The sequence below is a fragment of the Diceros bicornis genome, chromosome 27 (genome assembly GCF_020826845.1).
Source record: "Diceros bicornis minor isolate mBicDic1 chromosome 27, mDicBic1.mat.cur, whole genome shotgun sequence".
In the NCBI taxonomy this organism is placed as follows: Eukaryota; Metazoa; Chordata; class Mammalia; order Perissodactyla; family Rhinocerotidae; genus Diceros; species Diceros bicornis.
Window position 1 is genome coordinate 19468955 of NC_080766.1, and position 18990 is coordinate 19487944.

Consider the following 18990-nt stretch of genomic DNA (forward strand, 5'->3'; position numbering starts at 1 on the left):
GCGCGCACCCAACCGCTAAGCCACGGGGCCGGCCCCCTGCTGACATCTTGATTTAAGGACTTCTGACCTCCAGAACTGTAAAAGAATAAATTTTTGTTGTTTTAAACCACTAAAATTACGATAATTTCCACAATTAAAAACTAATCCAGACACTCTGAGCCTTAGTTTCCTTCCAGGAAAAATTGAAGTAATGTATTCCTACTGTGAGGATTAAAAATCATTTTAACGCACTCAGCACACAGTAAGTACTCGACACGTGGCATCTGTTACAACTCTCACTGTATTGCTAGGGGTGCTGCTGAGCATATTGAGTAAAAGCCTGGACTCTTTTTTTTTTTTTAATTTTTTGTTTATTGCAGTAACATTGGTTTATAACATTGTATAAATTTCAGGTGTACATCATTATACTTCTATTTCTGCATAGATTACATCATGTTCACCACCCAAATACTAATTACAACCCATCACCACACACTTGTGCCGAATTATCCCTTTCGCCCTCCTCCCTCCCCCCTTCCCCTCTGGTAACCACCAATCCAATCTCTGTCTCTATGTGTTTGTTTATTGTTGTTGTTATCTACTACTTAATGAAGGAAATCATACGATATTTGACCTTCTCCCTCTGACTTATCTCACTTTGCTTAATATCCTCAGTGTCCATCCATGTTGTCACAAATGGCTGGATTTCATCGTTTCTTATGGCTGAGTAGTATTCCATTGTGTATATATACCACATCTTCTTTATCCATTCGTCCCTTGATGGGCACTTAGGTTGCTTCCAAGTCTTGGCTATTGTGAATAACGCTGCAATGAACACAGGAGTGCATTTATCTTTATGCATTGGTGTTTTCAAGTTCTTTGGATAAATACCCAGCAGTGGAATAGCTGGATCATATGGTAGTTCTATCTTTGATTTTTTGAGGAATCTCCATACTGTTTTCCATAGTGGCTGCACCAGTTTGCACTCCCACCAGCAGTGAATGAGAGTTCCCTTCTCTCCACATCCTCTCCAACACTTGTAGTTTCCTGTGTTGTTAATTATAGCCATTCTGATGGGCGAGGTGATATCTCGTTGTAGTTTTGATTTGCATTTCCCTGATAGTTAATGATTTTGAACATCTTTTCGTGTGCCTGTTGGCCATCTGTATATCTTCTTTGGAGAAATGTCTGTCAGGTCTTTTGCCCATTTTTTAATTGGGTTGTTAGTTTTTTTGTTATTGAGATGCATCAGTTCTCTGTATATTTTGGAGATTAAGCCCTTATCAGATGTATGGTTTGCAAATATCTTCTCCCAATTGTTAGGTTGTCTTTTTGTTTTGTTGATGGTTTCCTTTGCTGTGCAGAAGCTTTTTAGTTTGATGTAGTCCCATTTGTTTATTTTTTCTATTGTTTCTCTTGCCCGGTCAGACATGGTGCTTGAAAATATGTTGCTAAGACCGATGTCGAAGAGCATCGGTTTTCTTCTATGTTTTATGCCTATGTTTTCTTATAGAAGTTTCATAGTTTCAGGTCTTACATTCAAGTCTTTAATCCATTTGGAGTTAATTTTTGTGTATGGTGTAAGGTAAGGGTCTACTTTCACTTTTTTGCATGTGGCTGTCCCGTTTTCCCAACACCATTTGTTGAAGAGACTTTCTTTTCTCCATTTTATGTTCTTGGCTCCTTTGTCAAAGATTAGCTGTCCATAGATGTGTGGGCTTATTTCTGGGCTTTCGATTCTATTCCATTGATCTGTGTGTCTGTTTTTGTGCCAGTATCATGCTGTTTTGGTTGCTATAGCTTTGTAGTATATTTTGAAATCAAGGAGTGTGATACCTCCAGCTTTGTTCTTTTTTCTCAGGATTCCTTTACTTATTCAGGGTCTTTTGTTGTTCCAAATAAATTTTAGGATTCTTTGTTCTATTTCTGTGAAAAATGTTGTTGGAACTTTGATAGGGATTGCATTGAATCTATAGATGGCTTTAGGAAGTATGGACATCTTAACTATGTTAATTCTTCCAATCCAAGAGCACGGAATATCTTTCCATTTCTTTGTGTCTTCTTCAATTTCTTTCAGAAATGTTTTATAGTTTTCCATGTACAGCTCCTTTCACCTCTTTGGTTAAGTTTATTCCTAGATATTTTATTCTTTTTGTTGCAATTGTAAATGGGATGGTATTCTGAATTTCTCTCTCTGCTACTTCGTTGTTAGTGTACAGAAATGCAACTGATTTTTGTATGTTGATTTTGTATCCTGCAAATTGACCATATTCATTTATTTCTTCTAAAAGTTTTTTGGTGGATTCTTTAGGGTTTTCTATATATAAAATCATGTCATCTGCAAATAGTGACAGTTTCACTTCTTCCTTTCCAATTTGGATCCCTTTTATTTCTTTCTCTTGCCTGATTGCTCAGGCTAGGACTTCCAGTACTATGTTAAATAAGAGTGGTGACAGTGGGCATCCTTGTCTGGTTCCTGCTCTTAGAGGGATAGCTTTCAATTTTTCACCATTGAGAATGATATTAGCTGTGGGTTTCTCATATATGGTCTTCATTATGTTGAGGTACTTTCCTTCTATACCCATTTTATTCAGAGTTTTTATCATAAATGGATGCTGTATCTTGTCAAATGCTTTCTCTGCATCTATTGAGATGATCATGTGATTTTCATTCTTCATTTTATTAATGTGGTGTATCACGTTGATTGATTTGCGAATGTTAAACCATCCCTGCATACCTGGAATAAATCCCATTTGATCATGGTGTATCATCTTTTTAACGTATTGTTGTATGCGATTTGCTAGTATTTCGTTGAGGATTTTTGCATCCATGTTCATCAGTGATATTGGCCTGTAATTTTCTTTTTTTTGTGTGTTGTCCTTGTCTGGTTTTGGTATCAGGGTAATGTCGGCTTCATAGAATGATTTAGGGAGCTTCCCCCCCTCCTCAATTTTTTGGAAGAGTTTGAGAAGGATAGGTATTAAGTCTTCTTTGAATGTTTGGTAGAATTCACCAGGGAAGCCGTCTGGTCCTGGACTTTTATTTTTGGGGAGGTTTTTGATTACTGTTTCAATCTCCTTACTGGTGATTGGTCTATTCAAATTCTCTACTTCTTCTTGATCCAGTTTTGGAAGGTTGTATGATTCTAAGAATTTATCCATTTCTTCCAGATTGTCGAATTGGTTGGCATATAGCTTTTCATAGTATTCTCTTATAATCTTTTGTATTTCTGAGGTGTCTGTTATAATTTCTCCTCTTTCATTTCTGATTTTACTTATTTGTGCCTTCTCTCTTTTTTTCTTGGTGAGTCTAGCTAAAGGTTTTTCAATTTTGTTTATCTCTTCAAAGAACCAGCTCTTGGTTTTATTAATTTTTCCTGTTGGTTTTTTTAGTCTCTATTTCATTTATTTCTGCTCTGATTTTTATTATTTCCCTTCTTCTACTGATTTGGGGCTTGGTTTGTTCTTCTTTTCCCAGTTCCTTTAGGTGCACTGTTAGATTGTTTATTTGAGATTTTTCTTGTTTGTTGAGATAGGCCTGTATTGCTATAAACTTCCCTCTTAGAACCGCTTTTGCTGTATCCCATAAATTCTGGCATGTCGTATTTTCATTTTCATTTGTCTCCAGGTATTTTTTGATTTCTTCTTTGATTTCTTCGTTGACCCAGTCATTGTTGAGTAGCATTTTGTTTAATCTCCACGTATTTGTGTCTTTTCTGATTTTCTTCCTATAGTTGATTTCTAGTTCATACTGTTGTAGTCAGAAAAGATGCTTGGTATTATTTCAATCTTCTTAAATTTATGGAGACTAGTTTTGTGGCCTAATATGTGATCAATCCTGGAGAATGTTCCATGTGCATTTGAAAAGAACGTGTATTCTTCGGTCTTTGGATGGAATGTTCTGTATATATCTACTAGGTCCATCTGTTCTAGTGTGTCATTTAAGGTCAATGTTTCCTTATTGATCTTCTGTTTGGATGATCTATCCATTGGTGGAAGTGGAGTGTTAAAGTCCCCTATTATTATTGTGTTACTGTCTATTTCTGTTTTTATGTCTGTTAATAATTGCTTTATGTATTTAGGTGCACCTACATTGGCTGCATAGATATTTACAACTGTTATATCCTCTTGTTGGATTGTTCCCTTGATCATTATGTAATGCCCTTCTTTGTCTCTTTTTACAGTTTTTGTTTTAAAGTCTATTTTGTCTGATATGAGTACTGCTACCCCAGCTTTCTTTTCATTGCCATTTGCATGGAGTATCTTTTTCCATCCCTTCACTTTCAGTTTGTGAGTGTCTTTAGGTCTGAAGTGTGTCTCTTGCATACAGCATATATATGGGTCTTGTTTTTTAATCCAATCAGCCACCCTATGCCTTTTAATTGGAGCATTTAGTCCATTGATGTTTAAAGTAGCTATTGATAAGTATGTACTTACTGCCATTTTTTAACTTTTTTTTCTCAGTGTTTTAGTAGTTCTTCTCTGTTCCTTCCTTCTTCTATACAGAATTGATGGTCTCTTTAGTTTGACCTCTGTCTGAAAGCTCTACTCTTCAAATCCCCTCCTCCCTCCTTTTATGTTTTTGATATCATATCTAACCTCTTTTTTGTGCATTTGTATCCGTTACCCTCTTATCATGGAAATAGATAATTTTTCCTATTTGTGGTCTTCTCTTTTCCCCTTAAATCAGTCCCTTTAACATTTCTTGTAGCACTGGTTTCTTGGTGACAAACTCCTTTAATTTTTGCTTGTCTGGGAAATTTTGATCTCTCCTTCCATTTTGAATGATAACCTTTCTGGGTAGAGTATTCTTGGTTGTAAGTTTTTTCCTTTTAGCACTTTAAATATATCATGCCATTCTCTTCTAGCCTGTAAGGTTTCTGCTGAGAAGTCAGCTGATAGCCTTATGGGGTTTCCTTTGTATGTAACTTGACTTTCTCTTGCGGCTTTTAGGATTCTCTCTTTATCTTTAATTCTGGACATTTTGATTATGATGTGTCTTGGTGTGGGCCTCTTTGGGTTTACCTTGTTTGGGGCTCTCTGTGCCTGGATGTCTGTTTCCTTCCTTAGGTTAGGGAAGTTTTCGTCTATTATTTCTTGAAATAGATTCTCTGCCCCTTTGTCTCACTCTTCTCCTTCCGGGACATCTATAACACGGATGTTAGTGTGCTTGATGTTGTCCCGGAGGTCCCTTAGACTGTCCTCATTCTTTTTAATTCTTTTATCTTTTACCTGTTCAGCTTGGGTAATTTCTTCTAGTCTTTCGTTCAGCTCACAGATCCATTCTTCTATATCCTCTACTCTGCTTTTGAGTCCCTCTAATGAATTTTTCATTTCCAGTATTGTATTCTTCATTTCTGATTGGTTCTTTTTTATATCTTCCATTTCTTTGTTGACATTCTCACTGAGTTCATCTATTCTGCTCCCCAGATCAGTGAGCATCCTTAACATTCTTTGTTTGAACTCTCTGTCGGGTAGGTTGCTCATTTCTGTTTCACCTAGTTCCTTTTCTGGAGTTTTGTCCTGTTCCCTTATTTGGAATGTATTCTTTTGCCTCCTCATTTTGCCTCTTTTCCTGTGCTTGTGACTACATATTAGGTAGGTCAGTTATGTCTCCTGCTCTTGGATAGGTGACCTTATGTAAGTGATGGCTTAGGAGGCCTGCCGTGTGCTTCTCTCAGTTCTCAATGTTCCAGGGGTGACCCCTATGTGGCCAACGCTTGTCCTTCTGTTGTGGCCTGTTTGCTCTCCCTCTAGGCGCCCAGGGAGGCCGAGTTATGCTCCTGGCCACCTGTTGTAATGCTCAGCTGCTTGTAGTTGTTGTGGGCCCTTCAGTCTCTTTATCACGTGTGGGGAGCCCCAGCACAGTTGGCTGCAAGTTCTAATACCACATTTGTGTTGCAGTATTTCTTTTAAGTGAGTTGGCCCCCAGCGTGGCAGGTTGTTAGGCTCAGGGGCTTATAATTGCTATAAGCCTCCAGGCTTTAGGTCTCTTGTCAGTTCTCTGAGGATTGCAGCTGGGTTGGGCTGGCCTCAGGCATGGGAGCACCCAATTGTTTCAGGCTTTGGAAGGTGGGTCAAACCCCCTATGTGGGTCTTTGAGAAGCACAAGTCTTCTGCAGCTGACAAGCCCTGCCGCCCACAGGTCCACAGACACAGTCAACACAGTTCTGCCCCGTGTGCACGCTCCGACCTCCTAAAGTGGACCCAGTCTCTCCGCGGCGGGAGCCCCACACACTCCACCACTGCCCCACACTCTCCACCCGCTCCTTGTGCACACCCTGCCCCACTGAAGTCGGCTCAGTTGCCAGGCTGCAGAGAATCCAGTCACCAATCTATGCAGGCCCACAAGTTGCCTGAGGGCTTGCTGTTGGGTGGGGCCAGTCTCTAGGGTGGGCTGCCTGCCCTGGCTGAGCTGGATTAAATCGGTGCTCTAGTGGGTGAGGCAGACCCTGGGCCAGCAGGCCCCAGGGAGAACTCCAATGGCATCTGTGTCAGCATGCCAACACCAGGCCACAACAATGGCCGCCGCCAATGTCCCAGTCCCTGGAGAGGTCTCACCTCTCACCGAGATGCACACAGGGCCTATCAGGTGAGTCTCTTTTCACCAAAGCACTGTGCACCTTTCTTTCTGGTGATTTTAGGTTGCTTTCTGAAACGGGTGAGTTTGCGCGTGGGCCCTTTAAGAGCCGGTTTTAATGTCTTTGTGAACCAGCTTTTCTGGGGGTACTCCCCAATGTTTTAGTAGCAGGCAAAGTCAGATATTATGCCACTCGTCTCGATTGTGCTGGGTCCACAAAATGACCACAGCGGGGGCGCTCCCCTGCTCAGGGCCCCGCGCCTCCAGGGAGGGCTGCGTACCTGTGCGCTGCTCCCGGGCGGCCATGAGGCGCTGCGGCTTGTGAAGGAGGCGTTTTTCCTCTCCAGAAGGGAGTTTCTGCCTCTTTCACCTCAGTTAGGATTGTCCTTTGTTGCAGGAGTTCCTCTTATCCAGTTTTCAGTTCTGTCTCAGGGGTAATTTTTCCACGAGTGGTTGTAAATTGTCTGTGTCCGCGGGAGGAGGTGAGTTCAGAGTTTGCCTACGCCGCCATCTTGACTTCTCTCCCCAAAGCCTGGACTCTTGAGTCAGACTGAAGGGTGTTCCTTTCCAGGCTCCACCATTGACCAATTCTAGGTTTCCTCATTTGTAAAATGGAGTTAAGGACAGGCTCATATCATAAGCCTGTTGTGAGGATTAATTGAAATATTGCATGTAAAATACCAGGTCCCATGCCTGACACAGGTTAGCACACAATAATGTTGGCTACAACAATAATGTTGGCTCCTGCTACGCCTATTCCTAGTTTGTTTTTGCAACTTCACCACTGAAGCATTCAAAAACGATCTCTGTAATTTAAAAAGATGTCCCTGTAATTTCCTGCCACCAGATAACTATATCTTGCCGTGGTCACTCAGTCTGAACTTCAAAGACTGAAGTTGGCCTGGGGCTTAAAATGGTAGCTCTATCCTGGGCTCACCCAGATTTAACCTTAACCATTAATTCCTCCATTCCGCCCCAACAAGAAAAAAGTCTTTTTATTAAAATAACTCAACTAGGCTTTGGTAAACATTAACAAATACTGAAACCAATACTGTTTTCAGCTTTAGTAAACCAAATCCTTAGGATACAATTACATTTCTCTTCCTTGTCCTAAGCATGTCTTTACCAGCTAGTCAGTCTTTATACACAAGCATTTTTTCCTGACCTCTATGTAATTTAAAATTACATAGCATATTCTATTGCTCACATTTTGATAAATCATGAAGGATGTTTTAAAGAGCCCTTGTTTCAGTACCCCTCATAGACTTATAAACTTTTAGTTATAAATTAAAAATAAAATATAATAGGAAATATAAATCAAAATGTTCAACATGCATAGACATGGCTTATTACTAATTTTAAAGCAGTTAGGAAATAAGAAATTGAAAAACTAGAGGGAATTAATTTCTGATTTTATGACGTTTTCTTCAGATAATATGTTCATGAACATCACTATCATTGTCATCATGAAAAACCAGAAAAAGGAAAAGAACATTCAACTGACATGGAAACGACTCATTTTCTATTTTAGGTAAAAGGCTAATGCGTGAGCATTCGCAGTATTTATGTTTGTGCTCATTCACATCGAATGAGTTAGTCAACATAGGAAATTTGTTTCCAATGAACTAAATTTGAATTAAAGTGCATATATACTTTGTCAACCAAGCCAGAACACTTTGGGGCATAAAAGGGGGCACTGTTAGGAGCTATGTCAGAAAACATGTAAACTGGGACTGTCCTGGACAACCTGAACATGGATCAATGTGGTCATGGTTGTTTGAGTGGATGTGGTGTTACCCTGGGCGGGGGCAGCCAGAGGGGGAGGGAAAAGGAACTAGCACTGCACCATCTTAAAGCTGAGTCTGCTTCTATATTTACCACCCCTTCAGCTGGTGTCAAAGTGTCCTTTAAAGAGTTGCCTGGCTCTCTGGGTTTCAGGCTAACTTAGAACACAGAAGAAGGAACCAGAAGCTTTTAGATACTCACTGTCATTCTTCCCATTCTCATGGTTATCTTCCTTCACATTCTGTTTCTGACATAACTTCACACACATTTATTATTCAATAAACTTTATTTTAGCATCTATTATGTGCTGGGTACATTCAGGGATGAATAAGTATTCTTAAGGAGCAGCAAATCATATAGAAGAGACAGATTTAAACATGAGTTTTCATTATATTCTCAAATCAGTGTTGGCCTCATTGTATAATATCAGTGGGGGGCTAGAAAATGTGTGTACAGGTAGAGTGATAGCATGCGGGAAGGGGTGCCTTAAAAAATCTAATGGAATAAGAGAAGCATTAAAGAAGGTATAACTCCTAAGATAATAACCAACTCTTTAGGCATCGCAGGCAGAAGAAACAAAGAGGATCAGAGACTTAAAAACTTGGTACTGAGGAAAACTAGAGCATTTTGATGGGATAGTGGGGGTGGAAATGGACAGGAAGGTTCTGTTGGAATCATGAAGGATTTTGTTTGCCAACCCAAGGAGTTTAGATTTTAACTGATGTGGAAAGGGAGCCACGGAGGCATTTAAGCAGAGCACGGTATGATTCAACTTACCTGCCAGAAGTTCACTCTGGGTCAGTACTAGGATCCATTAGAGGAGGGTGAACAGACCCCGAAAGAACTGCCAGGCAGTCAGTGCATTGTCCAGAATAGTCCTCAGCCCTGGATGAGCATCAGAACCACCTGGGAACTTTTTAAAAATACTGGGCCTCATTCCCAGAGGTTCTGGTTGAGTTGGCCCGAGGTGGGCCTGGAAATCAGTACATATATATATAAAAATATATATATATATATTTATATATATACTTTTTAGGTTCAGAGAGATTCTAATGCACTACTAAGGTTGAGAGCCACTGAGATAGGAAGGTTCTTAAACCAGAATTAGGAATGGGGGTAGGTGTGAGCAACCGGGGGTAAAAATCTGTGGAATGTGGTGATAGGATATATGGTGAAGGAGTGAGGTACAGGGATGCATGTAGAATTTAAATAAATCCTAAGTTTTCTGGCTTGAGCTACTAGATTGACTTTGATGACATTAAACTGTACCAGACTATGTTTGAGAAGAGTTCACCTAAGGAACGAGATGTCCCCCCCCAAAAAAAAGTTAAATAAGTACTACTTTAACAAGATACCCAATAAATCTTTATTTGGTGATAGAACAGGAATTTGGAAGATGCTGACATTTTCAGTATTTGATGCTAAGGATTCATTAGCTTCATAGTCTCCTTTGGGGGGACATGGGGAATAGAGACATCCAATTGGCGATACACACATAAAGCAATTCCCAAATGCCCCTCTGAAGAAGATGCTATGGACTGACACGTTAAGCATTTATTTGGCAGTGCTTAGAACAGAATGCTTTAGTTTTTATTTAGTAAGGAGTTAGAGGAGGAGGGTGCAGGATGCTGAACGGTATCTTTCCTGTTTTCCAGATTTGTCAACTAAAAACCACAGCTGAGCACAAAAGGTCTGATTTTTGAAAGGACACAATGCCTGTCTTTTCCGTTTATTTCCAAATGTCTAGTAATGTCTTTGACAAGCAGAACAGCATTCTGTTCTCCCCTGCACATCATTCTCTGATGTGAAGAAAGGGGCAGGAGAGAGAGTGGAGCTGAAGGAAGACGGAGGAATAATTAGAAACAAATATTGCTTCCTCTGTGTCGTGCACTGTTCTAAACACGTTTAATTTTATTCTCCTAACGACCCTTTGAAGTAGGTACTATTATCATCCTGATTTTTCATAGGAAAACAGAGGCATAGAGAGGTTAAGTAACTTGCTCAAGGCCACACAGCTGGTAAATAGCAGAGCTGGACTAGGGAATGCGGCGGGGCCCCACCAAGTCAACACTCTTCCCCAGTCCCAGGAAGTAGCTACCCCTGCACTTTTGACTGAGGGATTTGTTTCCAATGGGCAGGTGGACACTGCAGAAGTTGGCTAGGAGTTAAGTCAGTTTGCCCAGCAAGAGGGCTGCTCATAAAACATGTGTTTGTATGTTTAGGAGAATGAACCAATGAAGAGAGAAAGGTTGCAGACCTAGAAGAGGGGAAAAACTGAAGGAACAGGGTTCTGGAGAAGGTGAAGCAAGCTGAGGCTTCCCTAGCCCAAAGGAAAGTATTACCTTTTACCTGGATCAAGGACAAGAGGTGAGAATGCAGATAACTTTCTAGACACACCTTGGGAACTGAGGTGGTTCATATCTGACAAAGCAGGAAGTAAAACCTGTGCTGAGAGTGAAGAGTGGGGAGTGGTTTGGGGTGTTGGCAGTATGGAGATTACACTTAGAGGTTGCTAAGCAGGTTTAGCAGCATCAGAGTCAGGAGCAGCCACATGGCTTGTGGCTACTTAGGTTAGAGCCCAGAGCAAAATGAAAAGCAGTCCCTTGTCCAAAATTGTTAAGAATTTCAAGACAACAAAAACACGGCATTGAAAGGAGCAGAGGCAGAGTCCTGCGGAGGGTGGGGCCCCGAGAGACTGCACAGGTCAGGCACTGGTGAAGCCTGATCAGAGGTCATGGGTGAAATGATTCTATGCTGACATCAGCCTGAATTTACAGACCAGATTTCTGATTCACTCCACTACTTCTAACCAAAACTCTCTCCATGAGGAAGAAGAAGAGAGACAGGTGGTGATTAAATTCCCTCTGCTCACAGGCAGTTTTCCATCTCTTGATTTTGTAGCTGAGTCAATTACTCTCCTCTTTCTGTAACGGAGGGTGTTGATTTTTGTTTGTGAGCAAGTCTTGCTGATTATCCCAAAGTCTTTTGCTACATTGCTCTGTAGTAATAACATCAGATAAATTACTGGCTTAAAAAGAGATGGTTTCATACTTAAAAAGATGATCAACAATTCCTTAATATCGTTAAATGTTTAATAAATGTTCAAATTTCAAAAAAAGTGACTGTATGTCTTAAAACAGAGAACACATTTTTTAACAGAACAAAATTATTTTATTTCAAGAGATTAGAGAATATTATCATGGGGCAATAGAAAAAAAGATATTTCTGTGAAGTAACTTTGAAACTAGCCAGTTTCCTAAATCCACGTAAAGAGAAAATGGGTTACAAGTCATATTATATAAACATTACATAGCAGGTTTCAAATTATATTTAATTTCAGAAAATTAACATTTCATCTGGGTGTTTCCTTCCGACATAAATCTCACTTTCTTTCAAAAAAATTAGTGTTTTTCCAAATACAATTTTTTTCAATCATTAGTTAGAAATATTTGTTTTAGAGCTAATGAGAAAGTCAAATATTTGTTTAAATACTTGAGCAACCTGACTTGCGTATATAACTCTTATAATTTTTTTTTAAATTTTTTTATTTATTTATTTTTTTCCCCCAAAGCCCCAGGAGATAGTTGTATGTCATAGTTGCACAGCCTTCTAGTTGCTGTATGTGGGACGCGGCCTCAGCATGGCCGGAGAAGCGGTGTGCGCCCGGGATCCGAACCCGGGCCGCGAGCAGCAGAGCGCGCGCACTTAACCGCCAAGCCATGGGGCCGGCCCTTATAATTATTTTTGTTGCCAAGAACACTCAAGATTCTGAGCATACCTGCTGGTTCTGTTTTCAAAAACATTTGTACTATCAGACTAGCTGAAACTATTTTAACTATGTTCGTAGAGATTTTGTGGCAGCCAGAATGCACATGAAGAAACATTTTCAAAATAAATAAAACTGTTGAGATAAAAAGAAGCAGGTAGCATCTTCTGGTCCTCCCTTCTGTCTTAAGAAAATATGCTAGTGTAATTATACCATTTTCAAAGACCTCTAGGAATGTAAACTATAATGGTTTGGTTATACATGTACCTCAATTTTTTTTTTTTTACTACCACTGTAGAAAATTCCATGGAGTCAGGCTTTGATCAGACTTTGAGTCTAGCCACAGTGGTTCGATACGGACGCTCGCCAACATTAATGTACACACCAATCAACCAGAGACCTTTTAAAATGGAGATTCTGATGCAGTACATGTGGGTACGCCTGAGAGTCTGCATTTCTAACAAGCTCACAGATGAAGCCTCTGCTGCTGATCTGTGGACCACACTGGGAGTAGCAAGGACCTAGTTATCTCCTGGGGATCTAGGGTTGTGCACTCTAACCAAGCCAGGCCAGTTAGTGAACACAGAGAAAGCCAAGGGATGGGGGAGCAGAGGTGGGAGGAGAGAGAGTCATCATTTTGTTTCCACTTCCAGCTAGTTGTATCTGGTGCCAGTTCCTCCACACTCCAGTTACACAGGCCAGTAAATCCACTTTTTGTTTAAATAGGGCTAAGTTGGATTTCTTCACTTGCAACCAAAAGAATACCACATAGAATATAAACTTTCTGTAGATATATAATCTAACAGTGTTCAAGCTGTCCTGAACAAAGCTATTCCTCATTATTACGTTTGCAACCTACCTACCATAAAGAATGATGAATTCTGACTCGTGATTGTGAGAAATAAGTAGAAACAGATACGTAATTGCCAAATTACTTGTTACATGTTGGAAATTCACTTATTTTTCTATTACATTAGTCATTATGTAAGATAAGCTAAGAAAATATCTTTTAGGGCTTCTCTTTGATCAATTGAGTGAAAAAATGTTTATTTTCCACAAACATTTCGTAGTAGGGAGGAAAATGTTCATTCCCACTCTACTGACTTCCTGTACGTGTTTCTCTATTGACTTCTCCATAGGTGACTATAGCTCTGGAACCAGGAAAAGGATACAATGCATCTCCAGTCAGATGTGAGGTGGAGACATTCATAGAGCTAGACTAGTATTCTAAATGACACATCGTTGGGTCCTAAAATCCCACCAAGTTCATATGTGTCTACCAACTACACTTATTCATAAAAGTGTAAACTAATCGTTTTTAATTCACATGAAAAATAAGTTGAGATCATTTTGCATTTTTAAAATTAGGCTCTCTGTTAACTGCGTGATGGATTAAATCGGTCGTCCTCTGCTTACATGGCATAAATTATTAATCGCCCTTGGAGAAGAGACGGGTGGCAATTCTGAAGACAAGGTTAAGCAAACGCGGAGAGTCTTCCTAGTGAAAAATGACTCGTTGTTTTGAGAGGTGGTAGCGTCCCAGTTCCCCGAGATAAATAGACTAGATCTTCCCAGCCTAAGTACAAACAGCAGAGTAATTAGCAAATTCACAAAGCATGGCTGTTATCCTTTTGTTAGAGCAATTTATTTTTAGTCCAAGCAATAGTTTATTTTGTGAGACTAGGATAAATCAAGACCCCAAAAATACTTTAACTCACAGCCTTTCTGTGCTTCTTCCTCCTGGCGGCCTTTCCGTTCCCTTGGGCCCAGGTGGGGCGCTTTGCGTGGGCTCCCACAGTGTCCCTACTTCCCCCATCATCCACAGAACCACACCACACTTACTCACTTCTCTGAATCCCACACCCTTCTGCGAGGTTAAGTGTTTAACACAAAGCTAAGTGTTTTAAATATTTGTTTACTACACGGACAAGAAAGTTGGAAGATGCTACATTACAACCAACTTAATTTATAATGGGAGGGGCACCTTATGCTTGTAAGTGTAGTGCTGTGCTTGTGTAGTGCTGATGCAGTCTGCTTTGAAAAAATTTCATACTTCATCAAGTTTGTTCTTTTTTTTAATGTATTAACATGAAAAAGTTTTGGTTTTCCTTTATAAAACAAAGTTACCCAAATGCTGCTGAATTTGGTTTAAAAAGTCATGGGTGTTGTGCTTGCATTCAGGAAACTTCAAATCCGAAGTTATAACCAAGGGTTTCACAGTATCAGTGAAATAAACACCCAACACCTTCTCAAGGTAAGAGAAGGAGGTGGTGTGAGTTTTTTCGCTGCTGAATTATATCAACAACTACCACTAGGGGGTGCTTCATCTCCTCTTATTTCCAGCAAACAGAATGCTGCATTGACGGCACGTATTGCTATATACATAAACTGATACTTCCATTCTTCGTTGTAAGCGCAAGTTAATTTATCCTCAAATTCTATATTAGCCCATACATATTTGATATCTATAAGCAAATAGTTTCATTCATGTTTACTGAATGCTAGTCAATTTACTCTCAAATGATCACTTTCCTTAGTGGAAATCAATTATACGTGTAATTTTTTTTTTCTATTTTCATGGCTCCACTGACGTAATAAGAAAAAAATGTGTTCAGTATCAAAAGTAATAAACTTTTCCATTCCAAAAATAGGTAATAATTATGTATATGCCTAAGGAAATTAAAGAAAAAGAAAGATTTAGCAACTGTTTTTAACTTAATAATGAGTTTCCCAAACGTTGTCAATGCATGACACACTTAGTGTCTCAGGAAATTTTCTGTGATGTCCTAAGCCAAAAATACCCAAAGTTCTGTTTATTAAGTAGTCAGGTTTAACAACTTAAGAAGTATTTAAGTTCTAACAACTTAATAGCTATTTGAAAAAATATATACACATAAATAGAAAGAAAAAGTAATATTTCATTTTATTATTTCACACTTAATCTATTTGTTATCTATTGCTACCTAACAAATGACTCCCAAAATGTAGTGACTTAAACAAGTATTTATTATCTCATCATTTCTGTGGATCAGGAATCCGGGAGGGGCTTGGCTGGGTGGCTGTGGCTCAGGATCTCTCCCGGGGTTGCAGTGGGGATGTCAGCAGGGGCTGCAGGATTCACTTCTAAGCTGGCTCCTTCACAAGGCTGTCGGCAGGAGGCCTCAGTTCCCTGCTGGCTATTGGAAAACAGGCTCCGTTCCTCACCAAGCGGGCACCTCCACAGAGCTACTTGAGTGTCTTCACAACATGACAGCTGGCTTCCCCAAAAGTGATCCAAGGTAGTGGGCAAGGAGGAGGTCGCAATGCCTTTTATGACATAGAATTGGAAATCACACATCGTCACTTCTGCCATATTCTATTTTTTAGAAGCTAGTTACTAAGTCCAACCCACACTCAAGGGGAAAGGAAGTAGACTCCATCTCTTAAAAGAACGGTTATCAAATAATTTTGGACACATTTTAAGAGCACTACACTTACCAGTGAGGTACACGCACCTGTTGGACATTAGTTAATTTATGTGTCAACTTGGCAGGGCTAAGGGGTGCCCAGAGAGCTAGTAAAACACTATTTCTGGGTGTGTCTGTGAGGGTGTTTCTGGAAGAAATTAGCATTTGAATCTGTAGACTGAGTAAAGAAAATCACCCTCCCCAATGTGGTGGGCATCATCCAGTACATTGAGGGCATGAATAGAACAAAAAGGCAGAGGAAGGGCAAATTAGCTCTCTACTTGAGCTGGGATGTCCATCTTCTTCTGCCCTCATACATCAGCGCTCCTGCTTCTTGGGCCTTCAGACTCAAACTGCAACTTGCGCCACTGGCTCCCCTGGCTCTCAGGCCTTTAGGTTTGGACTGGAACTACCCCACAGGCTTTCCTGGGTCTCCAGCTTACAGACAGGTGGATCCTGGGACTTCTCCACCTCCGTAATCACATGAGCCAATCCTCATAATAAATCTCTTTCTATATATCTACATATATATATCCTGCTGGTTTTGTTTCTCTGGAGAACCCTAACTAACACAGGCACTACACACTCAAACCCTGGAATCAGATTAGAAACCACCACTTTTGACTCCTGTTCCACACTGATTTTCACGTACTGTCTACTTTTTATCACAGCAACCACTGGACACTCAGCTTCACAAAGATATGTCTTCTATAGAAGCACCTATCTAAGGTTGAAACTATAAGCTATCTTGACCTAGCAATTCATGCGGTGGCCAACAGATGTTGTTGTGTTTCCCTCAAAATTTTTAAATGCGTCCTAAAGCCCCTGTGAGTTCACTGCAGCCCTCTGCACTGCCTCAGTGCACAGTCTGGGAACCACAGACTTAATGACCTTTTTCTCAGAGATGAAAATTAAGGTTGAACGTATGTTTAAAAAAGCTTTCTAGATGTGTCGACAGTTTCTTTATTATTCGTACTCCGGGGAAATAATGAAAGAAAAATGAGGAGGCTATTTCTATCCATGGTATTGAAACAGAATGAAATGTTTTATCTTGTTATCAATGCTTGTGGGATGTAAAAATATTATAAGGGCAGAAAATTTTCCCTCTGCCCATTTTACCCAAACATCAGCTGGACATGAAGGAAAAGCAATCTAAGAATGAAAAAATACAACTTAAAAAAAGCTTGGGAAAAAAAAATCAGTATCCAAGAAATAATTCTTTCCTTTTTATTAAAAAAAAAAAAAAACTTTTTATTTTCCTTTCCTAATGGAATGGTATTTTATTTGGAGTCTGCGCCAAATGACTACACAGTACATCTTTTTCCTCATTCATAGGAAGTTAGTCTTCGATGAAGAGAAAGCTCGGGTAATAAAAGGTTTTTCTGTTAATTGCAGCAGATAGAAAAACACAACAACAACAAAAACAACATATTTCTCTTTGCTTCTTCCTGAAACCCCACTAAAACAACAACAAAAAAATTTTTTTAAGGACATAATAATCCCACAAAAAAAAAAAGAGAGAGAAAGAAGAGGTGATGATAGCAGAGAATTCTTGTCCACAAAATCCTGGAAGATGGAAAGCTGATAACCTGGTAGTAAATGACGTAGGTTTCAGCTTTCTCTGCGCTGCTAAGCACCAGAAGAGGGAAAAAGCCCACTGGAAGCAAAGCTGAGTGATGCCACAGACACCCAGGACATCGCGTCAGTAGAGGAACCAGGGGCTCTGAAGGCACTGGGTTTGAAATGAGGGCTGAAAACAGGAGACTTTGTGAAGAGTCTGAATAAAGAGTTAACAGGCTTTTTAGTCCCCTCCCCTGTCCTTGTAGGCACATGACCACGTGTCACAGAAGATGGGAGGTTCCCTACTGTAACGGAGACTGTCAATGAGTCTACTTTCAGAAGCGGGATCTCTGGTCCCCTCCCACTCTAGGCCCTGCGAAAGCTGACTGTCAGGCTTACGCTCCGTCATGCAAGATCATGGGGAAGGCCTCTGGGGAAAGTGTCTAGTCCAATAAATATGAACAGCCCGGAGTCCCACAGCAAGACAGCCAGCTCCCGCCTGGTCACTCCACAATGAAATCTGACACTTGATGTGCTTTATGTGAACATGAGTTTCTGATCAGCATTTTAGAGCCCTGATCTTTATTTTGAAATAACTTACATTAAAATTTCCAGATCAGAAAAAAGACCTCTTGTAACCCTTTTATTCAGATTTCCCAAATATTAACATTTTACTGAATGTACATGATGGCCAACTCTCTCTTGTTCTCTCTCTCTCCCTCCCCCTCTGTGTGTGTGTGTGCACGTGTGTGTGTGGGGGGGGGAGGTAATATACCCGTTATCATTAGTTGCATTCTGAACCTTTCAAAAGAAAGCTTCAGACATGAGATCACATGACCCCTAAATAATTAGTACATATTTCCCCAAAACAAGGACACTCTCACTCAAATTTTGCCAGCTCTCCAAAACTGCCTCATTTTCCTTTCTGGTCCAGAGTTAAACCAAGGAATATGTGTTACATTTAGTTCTTATGTCTCTTCAGACTCTTTCGACCTAAAACAGTATTTCTTGGTCTTTGGGGCCCTTATCAGTTTTAAATTTTAAAGAGTACAGGCTTCATTCTGTAGGATGACCCTCACAGTGTTTCTCAGGACCGGATGCAGGTTATGTATCCTTGACAGGAATGCCGTGGAAATCATCATGTGATTTTCTCAGTGCATCTCATCAGAGCTTTCAAACTCAGCAAAGAAAAACAAAAACAAAAGCAAGTATTAAGTCTGAGAATTTTTTTTAAAGTACAGGAAAGGCAATGAAGCCAGAGTTTGCTATCTTAAAGAGCTGGGAAGAATCAGACACCCTACCTTCCTTGCAAGCCAACAAATGAGCGCACCACAGTTTTGTGGATGCTGGCAAAAGAAACAAGACTCTTGGACCAGAGGCAAAGGATTTTACTACTCATAGAACAGCAAGCAGCACAAGCTTCATGGTCACTCTGGTCCCCTTGCTTCAAGTCCCAAGAGGGTGACAAAGTGGCCAGGTGGATGCGGCATATGCCAGGGTTTGTATCATAGCTGAGAAACCCTGAGCTTAGGGAACCCCAGTCTTTTATAATGGGCTAAAAGCAAACCTGCATGACCTTTGCCCCAAAAGAGAAACATTATCTTTATCATACTGGACAGTAAACACACCTGCACTCTGCGTTGGAAGGAGACACTAGCACTATCTTCCAAGGCTGTTCGCTACACATACATCCTTGAAGTGGCAGTCTGGAACACGAGCTGTCAGTGCATCTGCTCAGAGGATGTGCAGAAATGCAAAAGACCCACGGAGAATTGTCTTCCAACCACTATGGGACTCACCTTTGAAAATAATGACAAAGTCATAATAGAGGAAACTGTGGATTTGACCTCACCAAAAACTGTGACTTAAATGTAT

General features: G+C 40.2%; 1 long non-coding RNA gene across 7 annotated transcripts in view; it reads left to right on the forward strand.

Annotated features, from left to right (window-relative positions):
• The window catches only part of LOC131392784 (uncharacterized), a 124629-nt gene that overhangs the window by 62824 nt on the left and 42815 nt on the right, over window positions 1–18990 (forward strand). For 6 of the 7 annotated variants that reach the window (XR_009215774.1, XR_009215778.1, XR_009215773.1 and 3 more), the window contains 2 exons: window positions 7990–8089; window positions 10566–10710. This is a non-coding gene — a long non-coding RNA (uncharacterized LOC131392784). Of the gene's footprint in view, window positions 1–7989; window positions 8090–10565; window positions 10711–13248; window positions 14934–18990 lie in introns of those variants that run through there. The other variant, XR_009215776.1, reaches the window with a different exon arrangement.